General features: G+C 39.1%; 1 protein-coding gene across 1 annotated transcript in view; it reads right to left on the bottom strand.

Annotated features, from left to right (window-relative positions):
• FAR2 (fatty acyl-CoA reductase 2) overlaps positions 1 to 4,708 on the bottom strand; it is a 159,470-nt gene extending 154,762 nt beyond the window's left edge. Inside the window, exon 1 of the mRNA XM_012474248.3 lies at positions 4,562 to 4,708. The gene's annotated coding sequence lies outside the window, so the exon portion shown is untranslated. The remainder of the gene's footprint in view (positions 1 to 4,561) is intronic.
• Between the last annotated feature and the right edge of the window lie 20,486 nt (positions 4,709 to 25,194).

The following is a 25,194-nucleotide window of genomic DNA, read 5'->3' as shown; positions in this document are numbered from 1 at the left end:
CCAGCAGCCAGTACACTTTTTCAGAGGTAATAACCAGGGCGATCAGTTTTTGTTTTATTTTTCAGTTCTTCTTATGGTAACTCTAAATCATGTGCATCTGAGCCTACTGCTTTGGATTATAAGCATTCAGCACTATCTATTAAATGAATTCATTCCCACTCTTCTTTCTGTCTCACCCACCTCCCATGTCCAGTCTATCACCAAGCTGTGTTAGTCCAACCATAAAAACACACCTCAAGTCTGTGCACTTCTCTCCCTCTTCCCTGACAGTACGCTCACCTGTGCTCTGTCCTTCCTGGTCTTACTACCTCCAATCCTTTATCCCTCCAGTTCACCCTCCTTATTGTCTCCATAAAGATTTCCTCAAAATAGAAATTAGAACAGTCTCTGGCTTAAATGTCTTCAATGGCTACCCACTTAAATTAAATTCAAGATCTTTATCGAGACCTGTGAAGTCTGGCATGATCAGTCACCTGCTCCCTTCTCCAACTGTGTGTCCTGACTCTCAGTCATAGGGCCTGCCTTCCCTCTGTCCCTTGAATGTTGCCAGCTTTTTCTCTCCTTAGGATCTTCCCATTTGCAATTTCCTGTGCCCAGATTGCTTTTTCTCTTTGTCGATTTTTTTTTTTTTAGTCACGTTAACCCCTATGCTTCTTTCCAATAGCAATTGAAATCTTTCTTTGTCAAAGAGCAAGGCTTCTCAGAGCACCAAATCGGAGTCAGCATCCCTGAGTTTTTTTCTTATAGCACTCTGTTCTTCTCTATACTACTTCCCACAATATATTCTTACATGTTTATTTTGTAAATGTCTGTAGGTTCCAAAAAAATAGGGAACACATCTGCTCTGTACAACACCAAATGTGAAAAAGTTGGCACAGTGTCTGGTCACAGAACGTGCTTAATAATTATTTATAACATGAATGAAGCTAGCAGAGGGAATTTCTCTTACAGAGTTATCTCCTGCCTTTTTCTTACATAAAATTTCAGCTGCATCCAGATTTTTCTTTTCTGCACACTTCCCACCCCAAAGTGCCACTGTGGTCCCTGGGCACCAAAAAGTGTTGCTTGTTCATCTCTATTAAGACCAGAACTTTAAGGGCTATCTTTAAGGGACTTTCCTCTTACCCTTCCCTCAGCATTTCAGCTTATTTTATTCTCTTCTTGGGAATTCATTGCACTTATTTTCTCCCCCATTCATTTGGTGCCAAATCTTCTATTGCCTTGTAACTTATTTGCTATTTTAAATTAATACCTTATATTGACATATTTTTTCTTGCTAATGATGTCAAAAGTTTATTGAATACAGGACCTGTTACTTTGCATCCTAAAGTACACTGGATGCCCCTGCACAGAGTAATTGCATGAAGAAAGAATCTCCATTCATCCCTTCTAGTGCTCCCATTAGAAGACCTTAATATAGGAGTTTGATCAGCTCCCTTTCACCCTAATATTCCTCAATGGTTCTGAGTGTATTGCCATCATGCTAACAAGGACAGCTGGAATAAGGATACGTTTTGAGGTCAGAGACTAGTGAAGGGAGGAGTCTGGGGACAGAGGACTTGCCTGTTTTCTCAGTTCCTCTTTAAGAGGCACCAAACTCACAAAAGGTAACTAGGTGTACTTAACAAAAGACTAGGTGTACTTTAAATTGATTTGGCATTTCCCAGGATATTTCAAAGGATGACTTGATCAAACTTTTGAACTTACAGATTTTTTAAATTCAATGAAACAAAAAGGATTACCCCCTCAAAAAATGTCAATCATTGGCTCCGTTTCTCACAGTTCCATTTTTGGATGAATTAGACTCAAACATATCTTTGTGATCCAAGAAGTTATTCTGCACTTTAAGTTGAAAATTCCAATCTTGTCCGAATAATGATATTTCAGGAGTATTTAAAGTGCTGAATACTTTTCTACTTTTTGTTTTATTTTCCACCAAACTATAAGGATTAGAAAGGTTCTACAATCTTTTTAATGTGCTTAACCAACCTTTCTCAAGCTACTTCTGAAAAATAGAGGGCAAAGTTTAACCCTTCAACAATAGAGTATTTGTTAGTCAAGAACCATTCAAAGTCAGTAGACATGTTTACAATTATTATCTCTTTTTACTTAGAGATAATACAACCTTAAAAATAAAGAAAGTAGAAGGTTTCATCTGTTGTCTTTATTTTGTCGATGAGAAAACTGAAATATAGGAAGACTGAATGACATGTCCAAGGGAGCCTAAGTGAGCAGCAGATAAATTTCAGGTTGGAGAACTGCTTAACAGAAATGTGGGATTCCTGTTAAAGACAACACTGCAATTTGGTTAGTTTTAGGCCAAGTTTGTCAGCCTGGGGTCAGGTCATAATTTGTAGAACACAGTACAAAATGAAGATTCAGAGCCTCTTGTTTGAAAATTATTAAGCCAGACAACAGTGACAGCAGAACATTACCAAATGCAGGCAGGACCCGTCCAAGCGCAAGGCCCTGTGCAACTGTAGTTTTGCATTTCCATGAAGCTGGCCCTGCCTGGAGTCTCCAGACATCTATAATGTGGGAGGCTGGGCGTCAAGGAGGCCATGAACTCCTGAAATTGTAGGTGGAATTTTGTGTTCATACGTATGTGTTTGTCTTTCATATTCCAGAGCTTTCATCAAATTCTCCAGTTGGTCTGTTACCCTCTCCAAAGGTAATACATGTTCCAACAGAGCCCACAATGTCAGAATATATTGGTAGGGACAAGCATGCAGGTGGTCATTGTCCATGATCCTTCGCAAGGCTATATTCGGGGATCAGTAAGTTTTCATGAGTGCACGGGAATTAATGCAAAATAAAGGACTTCTTAACCTGATGAGGTGTTGCCAGGAACGAATGCACTCAAGAATGCCTCTTCAGGAGATAGGAAAGCAGGTGGTGAGACCGTCAAGATGATCATATGCTGTATGAACCCCAAAGTGATACCCTAACATAAGCCATTTTATTTTTCAACCTCTCCCTCTTCCTCTGTAATTGGATGTCACATTTTAGCCTCCTTTAAGGAAAAGATATTTTCATATACTTTAATTTCTCTAATAGCTGTAAGATTTACCAACTCACAGTGATTTACATCTATTTTATAGATAATTATAACCCAATGTTAGAAATAGGAGTAAGTGAGGAATTTGTTAATACAGCAGGGGCAGAAGCTGCCCTCAGAATTAGGAAAAGAATACTGTAAAGACGTGGATCCTGAGAAATACTACTGATGAAATACTGACACACGAGTCAGCCTGGTAAAAACCTCATGCCCATCTCCCTTGCACACAAATACCCCTAAATGGGAATTCTGCTGAACCTCCTGCTCTTCAGTTTAGGTGGCTGCCTCATGGTTTTATTGTGTCCCTTGCCCAGCTTTATAAATTTTGGACTAAATACACCTGTCAGTCAAATCTCCAACCCATATAAATGAGAATATAGAGAGAGATGGGTAATTGAAACCACGGGATAATGCTCAAATTTCCATTTGCACAGTGTCAAACTTCTCTCGATCTAGCAAGCAGAAAAGCACGATCCACTTGAGTTTCCTGGTCACTTTGCTGACCCTGCTCTGTCCTTGCTCATCACGTAATGGGAGCACTCTATGTGATTCAACCAGTGGCCAAACTCTTGCAGATACAGCGATAACCTTGGTTGCTCATACCACATAATTCATCCATGGAAGAAAAGGTGCTTATAATCCTACCCCCTGCTGGCAGGTGGGACGCCTTCCTCTAGTTTCTAGGATAAGGCTGGCATGAATTGTTTTAATAGACTGACACTGCCCTGCGGGCAATTCTACTTTATGGGAGGGTTGAGCAGCCTTCCTGCAAGCCATCTACTCCAATTGGAGTCTTCTGACACCTGCTCCCCTGCACACCCCCAGGATGCTCAGGCCACAGGAAGAGGTCGAAAACTTCCTACAAGGGCAAACCCCGCCCTGGACTCCCCAGCCACCCGAACGCGTCAGCCACAACCCCGGCGAGGCCCAAGTGGGAGCGTAGGGACGTGCGCAGCCTCGGGTGGGACTGGGGTCGGGTGAGGACCCGCTCCGGGGGCCAGGGCAGGGCGCCCCGGCTGTCCCGGACGCCGGAGGGGACCTGGGACGGCCGCTGCTTCACACGTGGCCCCGGCGTTTGCGCGTTCTCTCCAGGAATAGCACCAGGGGCCCAGAAGGCCTGGGCGGGACCCGGCCTCGCGCCTCCCTCCCTCGGTCCCCACTCCCAACGGTGCAGCCCCCCACGTTAACCTTCTGTGGTCCTTCCCGGCTCGCTGCCCTTTGCAACCCCCGCGCGCCCCACCTTGGCGGGCTCCGCCGACGCCAAACGCGCCTAAACGCTGGGTGACGACGGGGGTGCAGCCGGGGGCAGCTTCAGGGGCAGAGCCTCGGCAAATGCTTCTCTCCTCCCACCCGGCCTCACACCCACCCTCCTCGAGGTCCCGCCAGGAACCGCCCCGCCCTGCGAACCCAGCCGAGCCCTCCCTCCCGGGCCACCCCCAGCCCGGTCTCTGCCTTCGGAGCGCGTGGGTTCTGCGAGCGCCACGGGTGGGGACCCTGGAATACCTGTTCCTCCAGCACGGGGATGGGGTTCAACTAGTGGTCCTCCAAATCCTGCTCCTTCCCCGAGGCTGCGGGAAGCCCTCCAGCCACAAGGAAACGGCTCTGGTCTTTCGGCTCCCAAACGTGACACTCTATATATCCGGCTCGGAGACTGGGTGTGGGGCGGGAGGAAACCACCCTCCCTCCGACCTTCCCCGTCGCCGCCGCGGCCTCAGCGTTGGGCGCGGAGCCGGCGGCAGCCTCAGCCCAGGGCGGGAGGAGGGCGAGGGGCCAGCGAAGGCCCTACAGGCCGCGGGGCGACGGCATCGTGGGCAGGGCGGCCGCGTGCGCAGGCCCGCCCCGCGCTTCCATTCATTCGGCACCAGCAGCGGATCCACTCGCTGTGACTCCCGTATTTGTGTGTTTTGGGGGAAGGGGGGTTGGTTTGGGTTGGGGTGGGTTTTTTGTTTGTTTGTTTTTTAGTTTGGGGCTTTCGTTTTGTTTGGGGTTTTGGTGTTGGTCTTTTTCTGTATTTTTTAATCAGTGGGCGAGGGGACAGGAAGCTAGAAAGGCGCCCCTCTCTGGTCTGGGAAAGCAGAACTCCCACACCGTGAAAGGTGACGGGTGGGGTTGGAGGGAGACACTGAGACAGGAGAGATTCAAAGGTTCTAGTCTGAACTGAACGCTTGGGGGACACACCTTTCCTCATCCACCCCAGCAGAAAAAGCAGCCAAAATTCCCAGTTTACTCAGCTTGACTATACACTGCACATCCCGTGGGAGGGATGCTCTTGTACTTGCTCCAGACACTGCAGAGGCACCCTGAAATGACCCACGAGCGCAGTGGCTTTTTTAAACCCAAGGGCGTGAGGGTGAAGGGTGATGCGAGGACTTCAGGCGACGTTTTCTCACTCTCGGGGTTTGCAGGGCAGAAATCCGTCTCTGCCTGACTATGGTGGGGTGGGGGTGGGTAGGAGACTAGAACGGATCAGAGACGGGGGCTGCAGGAACAGCAGTGAGCCCGCTGTGCTCAGCAGCACTTCTCCGGATTTAAAAGAAAAAATAATAATAATTTCTTAGCTTGGTCGCTTTTTTGGGCTTGGTCATTGTTAAATTTGAAACGGAAAACCTGGAGCTGCGAGGGAAGCCTTGTAAAGGGATGGACAGGCACGTGAGTGGAGCCCTTGGCCTCAACCAGGAAGTGCTGAAAAACAGCCAACGCCCATCCTAATTCCCTGGACAATGTAGAAGGTAAATTTCCAAATAAATATGGTGTGTTAAGAAAAATCAAAAAGAAATATTGTCCTATGAGCTGTTCTAATTCTCCTCGTTACAACAATCAACATGCAATTAAAGAAATAACATTTGACTGATGAAATTTAGAATTAATGAAATGAGTGATTTCATGAAATTAAACACACCTATCTTGAATTCTCTACTACTGGGCTCTTTAATTAAATGTGTTAAGCAAAGTGTAGCCTACAGACACTAATTTCCTCTGGTGATTGCCTGAATGCAAAACACAGAAAAAAAGTTACAATCAAATATATAGTATTTTTTGTTACCCCTCTCCTCCCCAATAATAAATTTCAATGTATCTTCAAAACACATGTGACAGCACTTGAAATGATAATGTCAAATGCTGGTGAAAAGGTGTAGAAATCACTTAGATAGCAGATCGAAGGTAAACTGTTACACTTGTATTCAACTGAGAAGGCAGTAACTGGGAACTTGCTTTCAGGATCTCTTTGCCGAGAGCTTTCCTTTTGCTTAATAAATTCTACTCCACTCACTCTTCAAGTGTCTACATGCCTAATTTTTCCTGGTCACAAGAAAAGAACCCAGACCTAGCTGAGCTAAGGAGAAAAATATCCTGCATCAATTTGTTATGGCAGTCCTACAGGCAGTTTGTCTTGGGTAGAATTTCATATATTTACTTTTTTTTTTCTAAAAGAGTCATGTATTGTTTAATATTTCAAGTAGGTATTTTGATAGCATTCTCTTAACATTCTTATCAACCTTTGAAGGGATGAGCAAAGAACATGCTAAAGTTTTTATCATCTTCAAAACCAAACTCTACAATAGGCCCAAACGCAGCTTAAACTGCAACAGGTTCTGATCTTTTTCAAAGAGATCTATTGTTCTGGATCCTCACATATGGTGTGCATGTAACTCCTGTTAACATGAATTCAGTTTCACATTGGCTTGATTAGAGTCCAAAGGTTTGTTATCTCAAAAACAATGTTGCTTGTGGTCAATGTTGAGAAATAGATTATGACAATAACTGTCTTCTACTTTCAAAGTGTCCTGTCTCCCTCACTATTGCTTATTCAACCCCATTAAACAAATGTTTCTTTGTAAATCTGCCTGGAGGTTCTCATTTAATACACAAAATACCTACAAAACATGCCGTACCTCACGTAATATGTCAGATCATTCTAATGACACCCTAAAAAAGACATTGTGTAACTAGTGATACAAAGGAACGCTATCCTTCCCCAGTGCTTTTTTTTACTTTTTTTTGAGATGGAGTCTTGCTCTGTCACTCAGGCTGAAATGCAGTGGTGCGATCTCAGCTCACTGCAACCTCCACCCTACAAGTTCAAGCAATTCTCCTGCCTCAACTTCCTGAGTGGCTGATATTACAGGTACCCGCCATCACGCCCAGCTAATTTTTGTATTTTTAGTAGAGATGGGGTTTCACCATGTTGGCCAGGTTGGTCTTGAACTCCTGACCTCATGATCCGCCTGCCTCGGCCTCCCAAAGTGCTAGGATTACAGGTGTGAGCCACCGCACCCGGCCCCCAGTGCTATTTTTTTTAAACAACTACTGGTTCTGTTAATTGAAACAGAGCTCTGAGTTTGATCTATGGTAGAATTCTAAAAATATGGTATTTTAGAACTAAAAAGCTCATGCTTTGGACCTACTGTTTTTCTTTATAGTGTTGGAGATTGAACTCTATATATCTCATATAAGGTCACCACATTAGTTTTCTGTTGCTCCCTAATAACCTACCACACAGTGTTTTATAACCATTTCCATTAATTATCTCAATGTTCTGTTGGTCAGCTGTCTGGACATGGCATAACTAGTTTCTTTGCTTACAAGGTGGAAATCACAATTTCAGCCCAAGTCTGTGTGATCTCTCTTGTGACTCAGGCCCTTCTTCCAAGCTCTACATTGGTTGTTGGCAGCATTTAGTTCCTTGCAACTTTAAGTCTGATGTCCTTATTTCTTTGCTTGCTGTTGGCCAGAGGTTTCTCCCAGCTCTCAGAGACGATCCTCAGATGCTAACCATGTGCCATCTCACATGTGGTTGCTTGCTTCTTTAAAGCCAGCAGAAGAAATTCTCACTTTTTCTCTTTAAATCTCTGACCCTTTCTGTTTATGGGCTGACACCCAATTAAATGAGGCCTACCTAGGATGATCTCCCTTTTAATTGACTCAAAATCAGCTGATTTGGATCAAAGTAGTGCAATCCATCATATTCAGTCTCACTCCCTTTCAGGAAGGGACTATACAGGACATATAAATTAGAGTGTGGTAATCTTAGAATTCTGCCTGCCTTAGTCACTTAGTTAGATGGGGAGATGGTATCATCAGGAGTACAGCAGAGCGTTACTTCGTGCTTTATTGAGGAGTTTTTTTGCATAAGGAAAATTATTTTTCATTGGCCATGTTGTGAAGCAGGTAGTTACGGATTTTTACAGATTTTTTTCTTCTTTTTTTCCCTATAGAGATGTACAGATCTTTGAAAGTTACACAATTTGTTTTTTGACAATTGTAAAAGCAAAACAGGTGAAGACAAAACCCAGAGTTCCTGATCCTGTGTGTGGTGCACTCTAAGGTCTTGGTTCATAAACACCGAAGGTCTTTTGAGAATGCTCTTGAGAACATTAAGAGGATCCATACTGAGAATGCAACATGGTTACAACTGAGTTAACTAAAGGCATATTCTCTTTATTGACTGTTATGCAGACCTTAAAATGAATAAATCATAACTATGTCAGTTGGGTTGCACTAATTTCCATGAGGGTTAGCTTGTGAAGAAAGTAACAATCTGAAAGACGTTTATAATATGATCTTGTTGCTGTTAAACCATTGTCAAAAGCTTTCAGTATGTTTATGTATCTATAGATATATAGGTCTATAAAAGCATCGAGTGAAATTAAGGATATATACTAGATTTATTAACATTATTTTGGTTGGTGGAAAAGGGGCATTTATGCATGGGGTGGGGGAATGAGAGAGAGGAGTACCAGGCAAGGAAGAACAAAGAAAGAAAAAGACGGAAACACAAATCAAGGCATCATATAGTCATGTGTATGCACATATGCAAAATTATCTTTAAAAACTCTTTTTTTTTTTTTGAGACAGAGTCTCGCTCCATCACCAGGCACCAGGCTGGAGTGCAGTGGCATCACCTCGGCTCACTGCAACCTCTGCCTCCCGGGTTCAAGCAATTCTCCTGCCTCAGCCTCCCGAGTAGCTGGGACTATAGGCACGCGCGCCACCACACCCAGCTAATTTTTTTGTTAAAAATTTTTAATTAAAAAGTATGTTGGGAGATGCCAATTCATCCTAACCAGTATATAGCTGAACAAACTGAAACATCAATCCCTTTTCTTAGATACATCAGAGAAGTGAGGTCACAGGGCAAATTGCTGCCCTCAAAATTGGAGAGACAGACGGGCAGATACAGAGAATCACAACTTAGCAGAGCGGAAACCCATGAGCAGAAACCTGTGTGGGAACCAGTGTCAGGGTAGGAAAACCTAAACCATAAATGATGAATTGCTGGAGGTTTGATATTGACAAGTATAAGCATTAAAAGCTCCAGGTAGAAGACACCCCTATAAACACAAATTTGTGAGTTTTACCTTAAGGAGCGCTTTCATATCCTCCTAGTAAACATTAAGGAAAAATCCCCTCTTACTTTAAGCGTTGAAAGAAAAAAACCCACCAATTTAAATCCTGTGCCCTGTGATATAATCCGTCTAAAAAGGAAGGAAAAATAAAGACTTTCTCAGACAAACAAAAAATGAGGGATTTGTTGCCAGTAGAGCTGCCTTGGAGGAAATGTTAAAAGAAGTTCTTCAGAGAGAAGGAAAACGATAAGGATTAGAAACTCACATCTACACAAAGAAAGGAAGAGCACTGGTGAACAAATAAGTGAAAATAAAACAAAACCTTTAATTTTCCTATTTTTAATTGACCTAACAGATAACAATTTGTTTAAAATAATAGCAATCATGTATTCAATTTATATGCATGTATACACTTGTGTATGCTTCTGTATATTTGAAACAAATAACAGCAATGAAAAGAGGGATGAGAGAGAGGAATTGAGAATATTTCATTATTATAAGGTACTTGCACCACCTGTGAAGTAGTATAGTGATATTTGAAGGTGAACTTGAATTAGCTGTAAGCATATGTTGTAAACTTAAGGGCAATCACCAATCAAAAAAAAGTGAAAAGGGGAATATGAAGATAGGAGAAAATCTAGGGCTTTTTCTGCACTCACACACTAAACACAACCTTCTAATGCCAGATGTGAGGGAGATTTTCCCCATACACCAAGCAACTCTCCAGCAGACATCAACTGGGAGTCCTATAATTCAATTCAATTGTGACACGATCTGCCTTGAGTTAGCGTCATAGCCCACAAAGGTTCTGTGCCATATATAGCCCCTACTCCCACATCAGACACCAGATGCTAATAGTAGATTGTTACATATACTTCTGACTGACTGGCTATAAATTGGGAGTTCCCAGGACATTCTCCTCTGGTTCAATTAATTTGTTAGGGAAGCTTATAGAACTAGGGGAAACACTTTACTGGTTTTACTAATAAAGGATTTAATCAAGGATACAGATGAATAGCCAGATGAAGGGATGCATAGCGAGAGATCTGGAAGGGTCCCGATGCAGGAGGGAGCTTCTGTCTTTACACAGTTGGGGTGCATCACCCTCTCAGCTCATAGATGTGTTTGGCAACCCAGAAGAAGTTCTCTGAACCTCATAGTTCAGGAATTTTTATAGGGGTTTTTATCACGTAGGCATTATTGATTTTTAACTCCGTGTCTGGCCTCTCTCTCCTCTCTGGGGTATGGAGAATAAAGCTGAAAGCTCCAAGCTAATCATGGTTTTGTCTTCCTAGTGACCAGCACCCATCCAGGAGCCCACCGAGAGTTACCTCATTAAAACAAAAGATGCTCCTGTCGCTCAGGAACTTCGAAAGGATTTAGGAGCTTTGTGTCCTGTGCTTCTATTACTTAGGATATTATAGAGGTTTTAGGAGCTTTGTGTCAGGAATCAAGGTCAAATACCAAATATTAGAACAAAAAATTATCCTAGCACCCCTATGTACATGTTAGAAACTCCATCTCAGAAACTGAACAGACACCAAATATTAGGAAAAAAAAATTATCCTAGTATCTGTATTGCTCAGGAAATATCCTAGTATCCTAGCGTTGCTCAGGAAATATCCTAGTATCCTAGTGTCTCTATTCCTCAAGGGTTTTTGGAGCCCTGTGCCAGAGACTATAAATGGAGACCAATATATACATTTATTATTATTTCACAGAAGGCATAATTGATATACTAAGAAGGGATAGAGAATAGAATCATACAAAATGCTTGATTAAAATCAACAAAGGCAGAAAAAGTGTAGAAGACAAAAATAGAAACAAAGACCCAGGGTAACAAGTACAAAACAGTAACAAATATGCTATATCAATATATTAATAATAATCTTAAACATCAATGGTCTAAATGTATCAATTAAAAGAGATTACCAGAGCAGATCAAACAAAAACCCAAATATATGTTGTCTATAAGAACTCCATTTTAAATATGAAGGCATATATAATTTAAAAGGATGGAGAAATATATACCATGCAAACACCAATCAAAAGAAAGGGTATTGGCTTTATTAATTTCAGATAAAGCAGACTTTAGAATGTTAATCAAGAATAGAGAGGGATATGAGATAATAATAATAATGTCACTACTCCAAAAAGACATAACACTCCTTAACATGTTTGTGCCTAACAACATAGCATGAAAACATATGAGGCAAATACTGATAGAACTGCAAGGAGAAATGGAGGAATCTCCTATTGTTGTTAGAGAATTTGACACTCCTCTATCAGAAATAGACAGATTTGGAAGGCAGAAAATAAATAAGAACATATCTGAACTCAGTAGCACCATCAATGAAATAAATATAATTGAATATAATTGATATCTATGGACAACTTCATCCAACAACAGTGCAATACACATTCTTCTCAAGGTCATATGGAACACTCACCAAGATAGACCACAGTCTTGACCATGTAACACACTTAAAAAATTTCAAGGTACAGAAATCATACAATATCTGCACTCTGACCATAGTAGAATTAAATAATTAAATTGGAAATAACAGAAAGATAGCTGGAAAATGCCAACATTCCTGGAGATTAAACAACACACTTCTAAATAACACATGGCTCAAAGAAGAAATCACAAGAGAAATTTAAAATTATTTTGAACTAAATGAATAAAAATATAACTGAGCAAATTTATGGCATGCAGCAAAAGCAGTGCCTAGAGGCAAATTTATGGCATTGAATGCATATGTTAGAAAAGAAGAAAGATCCAAGCTTATATCCATAATATAAGCTTCCAGATTAGGGAACCAGAAAAAGAAGAGCATATTAAATTCAAAGTAAGCAGAAGAAAAGAAATAGTAAAAATTAGAGCAGAAATTAATAAAATTAAAACGGGAAATTAATAGATAAAATCAACAAAACCGGAAGTTGTTTTTTGAACATTGATACACCACTAGCCAGGTTAAGAAAAGAAGAGAGCAGTCACAAATCATTTATGTTGAAAAAGAAAAAGGTGTTATCGTCACAGATCTCATAGGCATTAAAAGGATAATAAAGGAATATTACAAACAATTCTATGCCCATAAATTTAGTAACCTTGGATCAATTCCTTGAAAGACAAAATTTGCCCAAATTCAAATAGAAAAAGACAATCTAGTAAGTCCTATCTATTAATGAAAATGAATCCATAATTAATAACCTTCCCAAATAAGAATAACCAAGCCTAAATGGGTTCGCCAGGGAATTCTACCAAACATTCAATGAAGAAATTATATCCATTCTCAAAAGTGTCTTTCAGATGATAGAATCAACAGGAATACTTTCTAGCTTATTCTATGAGGCCAGCATTACACTAATGCCAAAACCAGACCAAGACAAAGAAGAGAACTACAGACCAAGATTTCTCAGGACCATGGATGCAAAAGTCCTCAACAAAATATTAGTATGTCAAATTCCACAATATATAAAAATAATTATACATCACATCCAAGTAGGATTTGTCCTGGGTACACAAGGCTGATTCAACATGTGAAAATCAATTAATGTAATTTATCATACCAAAAGGCTAATGAAGAAAAATCACATGATTATATCAATAGATGCAGAAAAATCATTTGATGAAACCCAACAACCATTTATGATAAAAAAAAATCTCATGAAACTAGACATAGAGGAGAATTTCCTCAAATTGATAAAGAACAACTATCAAAAATTCTATAGCCAACATCATTCTTAATAGTATGATACTCGAAATGTTCCCACTAAGATCAGAAACAAGGCAAAGATGTCACTTCTCACCACTTCTTTTGAACATCATACTGGAAATCCTATCTAATGAAATAAAATAAGAAAATAAAAGGTATACAGATAGGGAAGGAAGAAATAAAACTGCTCTTATTGACAGATGATGTAATTGTCTGTGTAAAATAGTCAAAAGAATCTATTAAAAATCCTTTTTGAACTAATAAGTAATTATAGCAAGGTTGCAATACATAGTTAACAGACAAAATCTATCACTTTTCAATATACCGTCAATGAACAAGTGGAATTTAAAAACACAGTAACATTTACAATAGCAATCCTCCTCCCCACCAAAAAAAGAAATACTTAGATATATGTCTAATGAAATATGTACAAGATCTATATGAGGGAAATTACAGAACTCTATAAAAGAAATCAAAGAAGAACTCAATTAACAGAGATATTCTTGTTCATTGATAGAAAACTTAATTTGCCAAGAAGTCGTTTATTTCCAATTTGATCTATAGATTCAATGCAGTCCAAATAAAAATCCCAGCAAGTTACCTTGTGGATATTGACAAACTGAAGTTTATATGGAAAGGCAAACGACTCAGACTAGCCAACTCAATTCTAAAGAAAAACAAAGTTGGAAGACTGACACTACTCAACTTCAAGACTTACTGTAAAGCTATAGTAATCAAGATAGTGGGGTGAAGAAAGAAAAGACAAATAAATCAAATAAAAAGTCCAGAAATAGGCCACTATAAATATATCCAATTAATCTTTGCCAAAGGAGCAAAGGCAATACAATGAGGCAGAGACCTTTTTTTTTTTTTTTTCAACAAATGGCACTGGAACGGCTGGACATACACATGCAAAACAAAACAAAATGAAACAAAACAAAAAACAAATCTAGACACACACCCTACACCTTCACAAAATTTAACTCAAAATGATAGACCTAATTGTCAAGTGTAAGACTATAAATATTCTAAAAGATAATGTAGGAGAAAACCTAGATGATCTTGAGTATGGTGATGACTTTTTAGATACAACACTGAAAATGTGGTTGCTGAAAGAAATAATTGATAAAATAATTGTTTATTCAAACTAAACATTTCTGCTTTGCAAAATATAATGTCAAGGGAGTGAGAAAACAAGTTTGGGCCAAGAGAAAATATTTAGAAAAGACACATCTAATTAAGAACTGTTATCCAAAATATAAAAATAAATTTTAGAACACAATAATAAGAACAACCCAGTTAAAACATAGGCTAAATACCTGAACAGACACTTCATCAAAGAATATATACAAATATCAAGTAAGCATACAAAAACGTTAGACATGTTATGCCATTAAAGAATTTCAAATTAAAACAACAATAAAAAAAAACTACGTACCTATTACAATTATCTAAATCAAAAATCTGAAACACTGACAACACTAAATGCTGGTGAGAATGTGTGGCAACAGGAAATCCTATTCATTGTAGATGGGAATGCAAGATGATACAGCCGCTATGGAAGACTGGCATTTTCTTACAAGACTAAACACACTCTTACTGTATGACCTAGCAATCACACTCTGTGCTATTTCCCCAAACAAATTTAAAACTTATGCTTATTGTTTACTCAAAAACTTGCAGCCTATTCATAATTGCCCAAACTCGGAATAAATCAACATGTCCTTCAGTAGGTGGGTGTATAAATAAGCTGTACTCAAAGTACATCAGACAGTAGAACATTATTCAGTACTGATAAGAAGAAATGAGCTATCAGACAGTAGAACATTATTCAGTGCTGATAAGAAGAAATGCGCTATCAGACAGTAGAACATTATTCAGTGCTGATAAAAAGATATGAAGGAAACTTAAATGCATATTACTAAGTAAAATAAGCCAATCTGAAAAGACTATGAACTGTATGATGCCAACTATATGACATTCTGGGAAAGGTAAGAAACTTGGAGACTGTAAAAAGATTAGTGGTTGCCAGGATCTGGGCAGCATGGGGGTTGGGGGGGGAGGGCAATGAATAAATAGAGCAAAGAGGAGTTTTATGGCAGTGAAACTCTTCTGTACAATACTACAATGGTGGCTACATGCCATAATACATTCATCGAAACCCACAGAAGGTACAACACCAAGAGTTATCTCTGATGCAAACTATGGACTTTGGGTCATAACAATATATCAGCATAGATTCACTGATGATAAGAGGTAGTGGGATAGTGGGGAGATCCCATAAGCACCAAGGCAAGGGCAAAAGGTCTCAGCCTATTTCCATATAAATAATGAAGAAAAAAGTAACTAGAAATATATCCATAGTAGTTATTAGTTATTCATATGTGATCTTGGTTATTCATAGGTGATCTTAATTCTTTTACTAATGCCTCTCAGGTCAGAAGTGTGAACCTGGGGTGACATTGTGAAATGAATGACACTAAGGCAAGATGCTCTAAGCCCTCTGTCATGCCCCCATAAGGGCTGCTGGAGGCCGCCTTGGCTGTGTGGCAGCACCAGCGCTGGGAAAGCACCCGCTGTTTAGCCAGCTAGGGAAGGAGATGTCCAAAATAGCTGAGATGTCTACATCTCCTTCCCCGGAGGAGTTAGGAGAAAACTCCCCTTCTCCAGGCTCTTGTGGTAAGGCCTGACAGCTATGAGGTAGGCCCCAAGGCATCCAGGGGCTTAATTGTTTCTATGTGATGCTGTGCTTCAGCGGTCACTTTCCATGTCTACTCTCATGTTCTGCTTCTGCACCTGGTTCCTTTGTTCTTAGAAAAGATAATCAGTAATAGTGATATAAATCTTAATGTTTTAGTTCTTTCTTGATAAGTGTGGAAAAAGCGCTGATGCATTACACTCCTTACACCTCACTTCAGGTGCCAGAAATTCCTGAGCCCCTACCTGAATGACAGGTGATGTACTTGACCCTATCACTGCCACGCCCTATCTACCCTGCCCTCAGTCTCCGAACACCAAGACCATGCCCTACCTACCATACCCTACCTACCCTGCACCCAGATTTGCAACTCAATAAAAGTGAGAGCGTCCTGGCATTCAGGGCTACTGCAGGACTCCGAGATTTGGTTGGCAGTGGACACCCAGACCCAAACTCTCTTTTCTCTATCTCTGTGTCTTGCATCTTTTATTTCTACAATTTCTCTTCTCTGCACCAGGCAGGAGGGGCTCACAGAACCCTGTAAGGCTGTACCCTATAATAAGACATGTACAGGATGTTGATAACTGGAAAGGTTGTGGGTGTTGGGAACAGTGAGTATACAAGAACTCTCTGTACTTTCTGCTCAATTTCTCTGGTGTGTGATGGTGATAAATAAACTGAATGTGTGTGTTGGGGACAGTGAGTATATAGGAACTCTGTACTTTCTACTCAATTTGTTGTGAACCTAAAATTACTCTAAAAATGAAGTTTATTAATTAAAACAATAGAATGTTGCTGGAGAGGTATCAGATATGAAGAAGATGGAAATAAATCAAAGATGGTAAAAAATGCATGAGTTCTAGAAATGAACAACAAGAAAAGAGACTATAGAGTTATTTTGAAAGATGATTGATGGCTCTTATTTCATTCTCCTCAGATAAAAAAAAATTCTTTTCATTCCTAGGAGAGGGATCTTGTAATAGTAAGTAGAATTAGGTTATGGAGCCACAGGAGAAATCTTCCTTGTATGTCACTGAATAAAAGATTGTGGCAATGCCTACACTCCAAAGAGTAAATAAATACGTCCATGTTTTGCATCTCTGTGAAGCCTTAAATCAGCAATGTTTCCTGTGTCCACACTGTAAACAAAAATATCATTTACCAGTAGAGCAAGTTTCTCCAAGTGTTGGAATCACAATTCAGTGCCTTTTGACTTTAGTCCCTTGATAGGTCTATATCTGCTAGCAAGGTTTACACCTAGTCTAGATGTTCTAAAAGCCACAACGCAAGCTAACAAACTACTATATAAAATGTGTTCTACCCTTCTACCTTGACAAATATATATTTAAATGACAAAATAAAAGTATATGTGTAAAGCCATGATTTTTATATGGCTAAAATTGCCAACATTTCAAGATGATGGAATGTAATTATTATTGTGTGTATGTGAATGTTCATTTCATGGGCTGGCAGTGTTTGGGCGAATAATAAAATAGAGATGTACATAATTCACAAATTATTTCTTATTTATTCTAAGAAATTGATTTTTCTTGCCTGCATTTAAACACATCACTAATTTTATTATTATTGAAGGCAAGATAACATCATTATTTGTATTCCACTTAAAGTGAATAACCTAAAGGATTAAAGAATAAAGTGATATTTAAGAGGGGATAGAGTTTGAAATTATTTTCCAAAAAATGTGGATTAAATTAAATGCAAAATTTGGAAAAATACAGATTTTTAGTGTTTTAAATAATACATTTAAATTACATATTTGAATCCAAGGCCAAACTGCAAATTAAATTACTGAATATTAAAGTTTTAACTAAAAATCATTTATGTATTTATTTATTTTTAAAGACACCATTGCATTCTGTTGCCTAGGCTGTAGTACACTGGTGTGATCACAGCTCACTGCAGCCTTGAATTCCTGGGCTTAAGGGATCCTCCCACCTCAGCCTCCCCAGTAGCTGAGACTGCAGGTATGCACCACCATTCCGGGGTGAATTATTTTATACAAAATTTTTTGTAGAGTCAAGGTCTTGCTATGTTTTCCAGGTTGGTCTCGAACTACTGGCCTCAAGAGATCCTCCCACCTTGGCCTCCAAAAGTGTTGGGATTACAGGCATGAGTCACTGTGCTGGGCCCAAATTATTTAAATAAAACTAATTATATTTTATTGTTTTAAAATATCAAATAAATCTCATTAAGAAGTTTTATACAAATAAAAGTATTCTCAATTCCAGTGTTTAACTTTCTCTAGTTGCCAAGGCAAGAAAAAAAAAATCAAACCAGTAACATGCTTCAGTGTTAACGCTGAGATCTACATATATACACATTTAAGAGTAATGTGGATTTCAAATATAAGCAATTTTCCTGAGCCATGAAAAGGAACTGTTGCAAATACTACACTAATATGGAACGTGAAATTGGAACACAAAGGGAAAGAAGACATTTATCTTTCAGCACTTCAAAGAAAAGATGCTTCATGTGTAATTTACTACATTCATGGCCTGTAAGAGACAGGATTTAATAATTATTTTTTCTTTTTTGTTATCTAAGTGCTTCTGTGACTTAAATCCTCCTCACATTTCAAAGCAGTGTCCCTCTCTCTGATGCTAGAGATGGTACAACCCAGAACCTTCATGTCATTCAGATGTAGTCGTATTGTGTTTTGAGAATGAATGGTAAGAGGTATGTGGACAATATTTTCTGAGACCTGAATGGTATTTACCATAAGAGTGGATGTTTGGGATTATGCATCAGTAATGTGCCAGCAATGAATGCAGGATCCTCAGTAATCTTGCATTCTTCAATAATTGTTTTGTGTGTGTGTATTTGTGATAGGTAAAACCTTCTGGAAGGCAAATCCTAGGGAAGAAAAACCTCTTGCTTGGGTCCAAGATCACTCTTAGATTGTATAAGCAAAAAACCAATGGAGAGACGTGCTAGGCATCAAGACAAGATTTTCAACCATTGCCCTGGGAACCTAAGAATTGGTAGAAGGGGCAGAGGATCAGGGAAAGAAGAGAGACACTCAGCAAGTGTCTGGTCTGGCTTAAGGAAGAGCATGAGTCATATAGAATCTAGCCATAAGTATTGGGCCCAGATCATTACACAATGACTGATAGGCGCAACAAAATAGATATGAGAATTTTTTTCCTTTAGAGGCAAGGTCTTGTTCCATTGCAGTGGCGTGGTCATAGCTCACTGCATCTCTGAACTCATGTGCTTGTCATCCTTCCACATCAACCTCCCAAGTAGCTGGGACTAGCAGTATGTACCACCACACCCAGCTAAGTTTTATTATTTTTTCGTACAGATGAAGTCTCATTATATTGCCTAGGCTGGTCTTGAACTCCTGGCCTCAAGGGATCCTCCTTTGTCTCCCAAAGCACGGGGATTACAGGTGTGAACCACTGTAGCCACTGCACCTGGCCAAGAATGGGTATAATATTAATGCAGGTTTACTCTTCTTTTTGCTGTGGTCGCAAGCAATGTGGTTTCCCCCCATGACCCATGATGATGCAATTACTTTTGCACCACAACCTAATAGGCTTTGGTGAAAGAAGACCATTGGGTCATTCTTGTAAATGTATGATGGCTTGGATGACCGTAGTTTGTTCCACAGCACAAATTTAACTTAACAGTTACCTGCTATGCAATCTCATTCCCTGGGAGTGGGGTATAGCTGGGATTCAGAAATTCCTCTCCTAATCACCTTCTATAATTATTTGGAGTTTGAAAATAGGTGTTAAGGAGAAAGGGTGAAAGGGCTGGTTTCCTACCAACATGTGCTATTCAAGGCATCAACATGTTACAATGAGTATATTCTGGCTTGGGCTTGCATCTTCCAGGTCTAGAATTCGATTAGACAACTGGGTACCAATATAAATTGTCATTTTTTTTTTGTTCTCTGTTACATAGGTTAGGAGTAGATTTGCTATTAAATACATAATCACACAATTGTCTACAGTCTGTCCTTAATACCTTTTCCTAGCAGAAAAAACTGAAGTTTTCAGCTTTGTGCTTAATACTGTTTCATACTGTTCTGAATTTCAAGTCTCAAAGGCATGCTATACTTCAGTAATCTTCTTTATCTCCATACATCATTAGTACAAAAGCTATCTAACTCTAGTGTTGAGTATACATAAGTCAAAAGAAATCCTCTCCCTACCTACATCTCTCCAAATAAATACTATCAAGTTTGACTTTATTTTTTCAAAGAAAAAGAATAGCTGTATTAGCTGTATTTGCAGAATATTGAATATTAGTCATCTTTGGGTAAAAATCCTGCCAATTTCCTCCCCAAACGTTCAATTAGTGAGTTAGATGCCTTCCTGTTCATGGGCTAGATACTGTGAAATGTGATGCTTAACTTCCCTCTTTGAGAACTGCCCTGATACATAACGATGATATTCTGTCATTACTTATTTACTTATTTATTTATTTATAGCAAATATTCATGGACCATTTGCCATGTGCCAGGCAGGGTACCAGTTTTGCAACCAAGACAAATTGATTGAAATCCCTACCCTCTTATAGGCTGTAGAGAGACACAAGAGAAATCAAACAAGTAACCTCCCCTCCTCCCCACTGGAAAATAAACATCTGGTAACCAATTGTGATAAGTCCTATGAAGGAAAACAACAGGATTCTATGAGGGATAATAAAAGGAAAACACAGTTTAGATTTGGGGCTTCCAATGACACCTCTGTGTAATGACATTTAGGCTGGTATTTAAAGGATGAGAAAGAGAGATCAGATAAGTTATAGGCAAGAAGAACAAGTATAAAGGGGTACCTGGGTCTGTGGTTTGAGACGAGTTTGGAAAGCAGGCTGGTACCAGATGATCTAAGTCCTCGTAGGTTTGAGTAGGATAGGTGGACTTGGTAAGAAGTAGGGCAGTACATGGGAGGATTTTAAGCACGATCTTAAGACCCTGCCCTTGTGATCAGAGCTGGCTGATCCAAGAGTGATCACCTGATTTTAGCTAGACCAATCATATTTCCCCTTCCAGAAATTTGGATTTCTGAACCAAAAGACACAGGCTCTGAAAATTTCTGGAAGCTCAGTATATTAGTCTGTTCTCACACAGCAATGAAGAAATATCAGACACTGGTCGATTTATAAAGAAAAGAGGTTTAATTCGCTTCCAGTTCCACATGGCTGGGAAGCCTCAGGAAACTTACAATTGTAGTGAAAGGCACCTCTTCACAGGATGGCAGGAGAGAAAATGAGTGTAGAGCAGAGGGGGAAGCCCCTTATAAAACCATCAGATCCGCTGAGAACTCACTCATTATTGTGAGAACAGCATGAGGGGGGAAACTGCCTCCATAACTGAATTACCTCCCACTGGGTCCCTCCCATGACATTATAAGGATTATGGGATACAATTCAAGATGAAATTTAGGTGGTGACACAAAGCCAAACAATATCACTCAGCAACTCCATACAATATTCTAGAAAATCCATGAATTTCTGCTACTGGGTGCCCAGAACTTCCTAGGTTCTTATTCTTCCCCTAGGTTTTTGATTCTTTCCTGAATTCTAATAAATACATCAGTATTCCCATGAATCTATTTTGTAATATTGTTTTTACTTTGCATAATTTGGGTAGATTTCAGTTTTTAAATTTCAACAAAAATTTAACTAATTATCAGTTGAAAATTTTCTGTAGTAGCTTTTATATTTTGTGGACATTTTTAAATGGCTAAACCAAAGAACAAATATAGAAGAAAGATAAGCTAAGATAACAATAATTTTCATATTTCTAATCACCAGTTTTTCCTCTGTTTAACTAAGAAGCTTTGGAGTTTTTTTTCACGGAGTGCACTGGGTAAAAGAGCAGCTCCTCTCAATTCATATACTTAGATCTTAAAAACAAGGATACAACTCAACTAAATCTGGAAAGTTACAAAAATAAAAAAGGTCAAAAGATGGATAACTTTTTTCCCTTCTTTTTGTTTGCTTCAGTAAAATTTCTGGTTGTATTAGAACAGTGGCGTTACCAAAAGCTCCGAGTGTTTAAACAAGAAGGCACATGTTCTGCAGGGACCTTCTGTTAACCCTAAATCGATAGGCTCCAAATTGGTTAGAATCAAGTAATCTTCAAATGCAGCAGTAAATCTTTGCTCTTGAGCAATTCTGTGCCCTCATTCTTGGAGGAATTTGAGTGTAGTGGGAGGAAAAGATATCAAAAATCAAGCTTTTACCACCGTTAGGCTCAATGAATTCTCCCTGGGAGATCATAGAAGACAAGTGTCTAGAATCAAAAAATAAATGTGAAGTGCAAAACAGAGCACTGCATTATCTCAGTTATTTCACCTTTTATTTATTTATTTATTTATTTATTTATTTATTTATTTATTTATTTATTTATTTTTGAGACAGAGTCTGGCTCTATAGCCAGGCTGGAGTGCAGTGGAGTGATCCTGGCTCACTGCAACTTCCGTTTTCTAGTTTCAAGCAATTCTCCTGCCTCAGCCTCCCGAGTAGCTGGGACTATTTCACCTTTAATGTGAACTTCATCATTTATGAAAATGTGGACAAAGATATTTTCAAATTTAATGTGATCTTGTTGCAATATTATAAGAGAAGTAAAAAAATTCTAATTTACCTTTTCCCCTTTCCCTCTTGCTTGCCTGCTTTCGTTTTTTAAGCCTTGCTCTCATTATCTCTTTTCTCATCTCCAAAAATGGGAATGATAATGCTAACTTTCTAAACTTACAATGAAAATGAAATGATAAATACGTATGTAACAATGAATAGCATATTAAATACAGTCATTTCTCAATGGATGTTTCTCTTTCTCTTCTTTCTGATCAAACAAAAATTGCATCAAACAAATTGTGTATACATTGATCAGAAAAAATAATTTAGAATCAGAAACTATGTGGCTTATAAAAAGAATCAAAGTAGATGCTTATTATCAAACACAAAACTAGTCCACAGTAATAAGACAACAAACGCACTGCAATTAATGTTGTTACTAGAGTCATGCGTCACTTAATGATGGGAATATATTCTGATAAATGAGTTTTTACACATTTTCTGTGTGTATGTGAACATCAGGGAGTATACTTACACAAACCTAGATGGAATACCCTACTCTACACCTAGGCTATATCATATAGCCTATTGCTCCTATGTTATAAACATCTGCACAGCAGGTTACTGTACTGAATACCGTAGGAAATTATATCACAAAGGTAAGTATTTGAATGTCTAAACATAGAAAAAGTGCAATAAAAATATAATATTCTAATCTTATGGGACCACCGTCATATATGCAGTATGTTGTTGATTAAAATGTCATGTGTTACATGATTGTAGTTGTACCTATTTATTTCACTTTGAAATACATTCTGTAACTGATGATTGCTGTCCTTATAGGAACTATACCTGTCCAGAATGATATTTATCTCCCTACAGGTAATCTTAAGAACCAAAGCTTCAGTGTGGGCACAACTTCCTTTTTGTCCAGGTTCACCAAATCCAGAATGTATGTGTTGGCAATCCTGAGCATCACTGTTAAATAAATCAAACTGACAAAGCTTAACTACAGGGTTAATTGAACAATTTTCTAGTCTAGGTGTTCATTCAGCAATAAGCTAATTTTAGTTGTGATGTGTGTCTGAAACAACACAGTACCTCAAGACTCCTCTAAAGGGAGAAATGGGCCAATACAAGTCAATATAAAAGCAAACGGCTTATTTTATTTTTTAGTAGATACCTACATAATGTTTACTTTGTCCCTGCCTCTAAGGACATTATATATATTAATTTATTTAATCCTCATAACAATGCTATACAGAAGGTACTATTGTGGCAGACCAGGTCTCACTAATGCAGGCCTCCATAACAACTGTTTCAGAACTAAGTGGTTAAGTTAAATATTAAACGCCAGTGTCCTTATACAAAGGCTGAGATGTAACAAAAGCCCACCAAGAATTTTGCCTAGGCCTTTCTTGGGAAGGAATTCTTAACAGGACCCATTTAGGATTCAACAAGTTTTATTGTGGGTCTGTAGAAAGTCCCCAGGCCTCTACAAACAAGTTTATTGGGATCTGAAGGAACTCCTCAAACCTCCCTGATTTAGCAGGAGACAAGATAAGGGTGATCACCCCAGCACCTGAACTCATTTAGATCAAATTTACTAAGGCTCCAGAGGAAGGTCTTCAGGACTGAGACCTTAATTATAGATTAAAAGAAATTAATCGCTTATGTCATTTGACAAATACACACTTACACATAGACTCAGAAGGTATATAAGCTCTGGAAAACTTTGTAATTCTGAGTTGGTCTGGCGATAATTTCCAGGCCTTCTCCCTGTAACCGATTGCAGAACTAAAAACTCTTTTCCTCCCCAGTTCATCTGCATCTTGTTATTGGGCCACGAGAAATAGCAGATCAATCCTCAGTTTGGTCTGGGAAAACTATAATTATCCTGATTTTGCAGATTACAAAAATGAGGCACAGAGAAGTTACTTACATAATTATTGGATGAATTTTGTCTGTTCTGGTTTCTGATGAGAATCTGCCCTCAGACTTTGGCCTTCTGACTTCCCCTGTAAAATGGTGCTTACAATAGTCTTTCAGGTTGAAAGGAAGAGACCTGCCCAAGCTATATGAAATGGTGGGGATTTATGAGAATTACCAAGAAGTGAGAAAGCACCAAAATATATTTTAGCACTATGGAGTTAGGCTGCGTCCTGGGCCAGCCGCATAGTGCTTCTGAGGCTGGCAGGTATGTACAGCAGGCATCAGGGAAAACTGAATCAATAGCTCATTGCTATTCAAAATAAAATAGCTCCCCAAGCACCCCAGTCATTTTATTGTTCTGTAAGAATGGTTAATCTCATTAATCCCTGCTGCCTTTTTTGTATGCAATTTTATTCCAGGACATCTGAATAGGAGTATTTTGTCACTTTCTCATATTAAAAAGAACTTTTGAGGAATTTGGTACCAAAATACCTCTCTGATAATTGACCTCGCTCACTAGTATCCACAGCTGTTTTAGGTTTGGGCACCAAAACCTGGTTCCTTCAGTTATGATGGAAGTGGCAGTATCACATTATCTAAGGCTTTGCGACTTTACGAAGACTCACCTAGGGAAACTGTTATCCAAAGGGAGCCCTGGGGCTGGTGGACACTTGGAGGCTTACAGTCTCTTGTACCATGCAGGTTTCCAAAGCTTTACATTGATCTCATTGCCCAGACTGTCTCCTTCAAGATGAAAGGCTAAGTTTGGTGCCTGGCCATATCATCTCCATCATTACAACAGATTTTGGAGTTTCTTCCCATGATTGTAGTAATCCTTTGATGATATCCCTATTTCTACCTCTTGCCTGAAGTTTACATTTCCCATGC

Source organism: Aotus nancymaae, unplaced genomic scaffold, assembly GCF_030222135.1.
Source record: "Aotus nancymaae isolate 86718 unplaced genomic scaffold, 86718_ANA_hifiasm-v0.15.2.pri h1tg000016l, whole genome shotgun sequence".
Classification (NCBI taxonomy): Eukaryota; Metazoa; Chordata; class Mammalia; order Primates; family Aotidae; genus Aotus; species Aotus nancymaae.
This window is presented reverse-complemented; position numbering and strand designations above follow the sequence as displayed.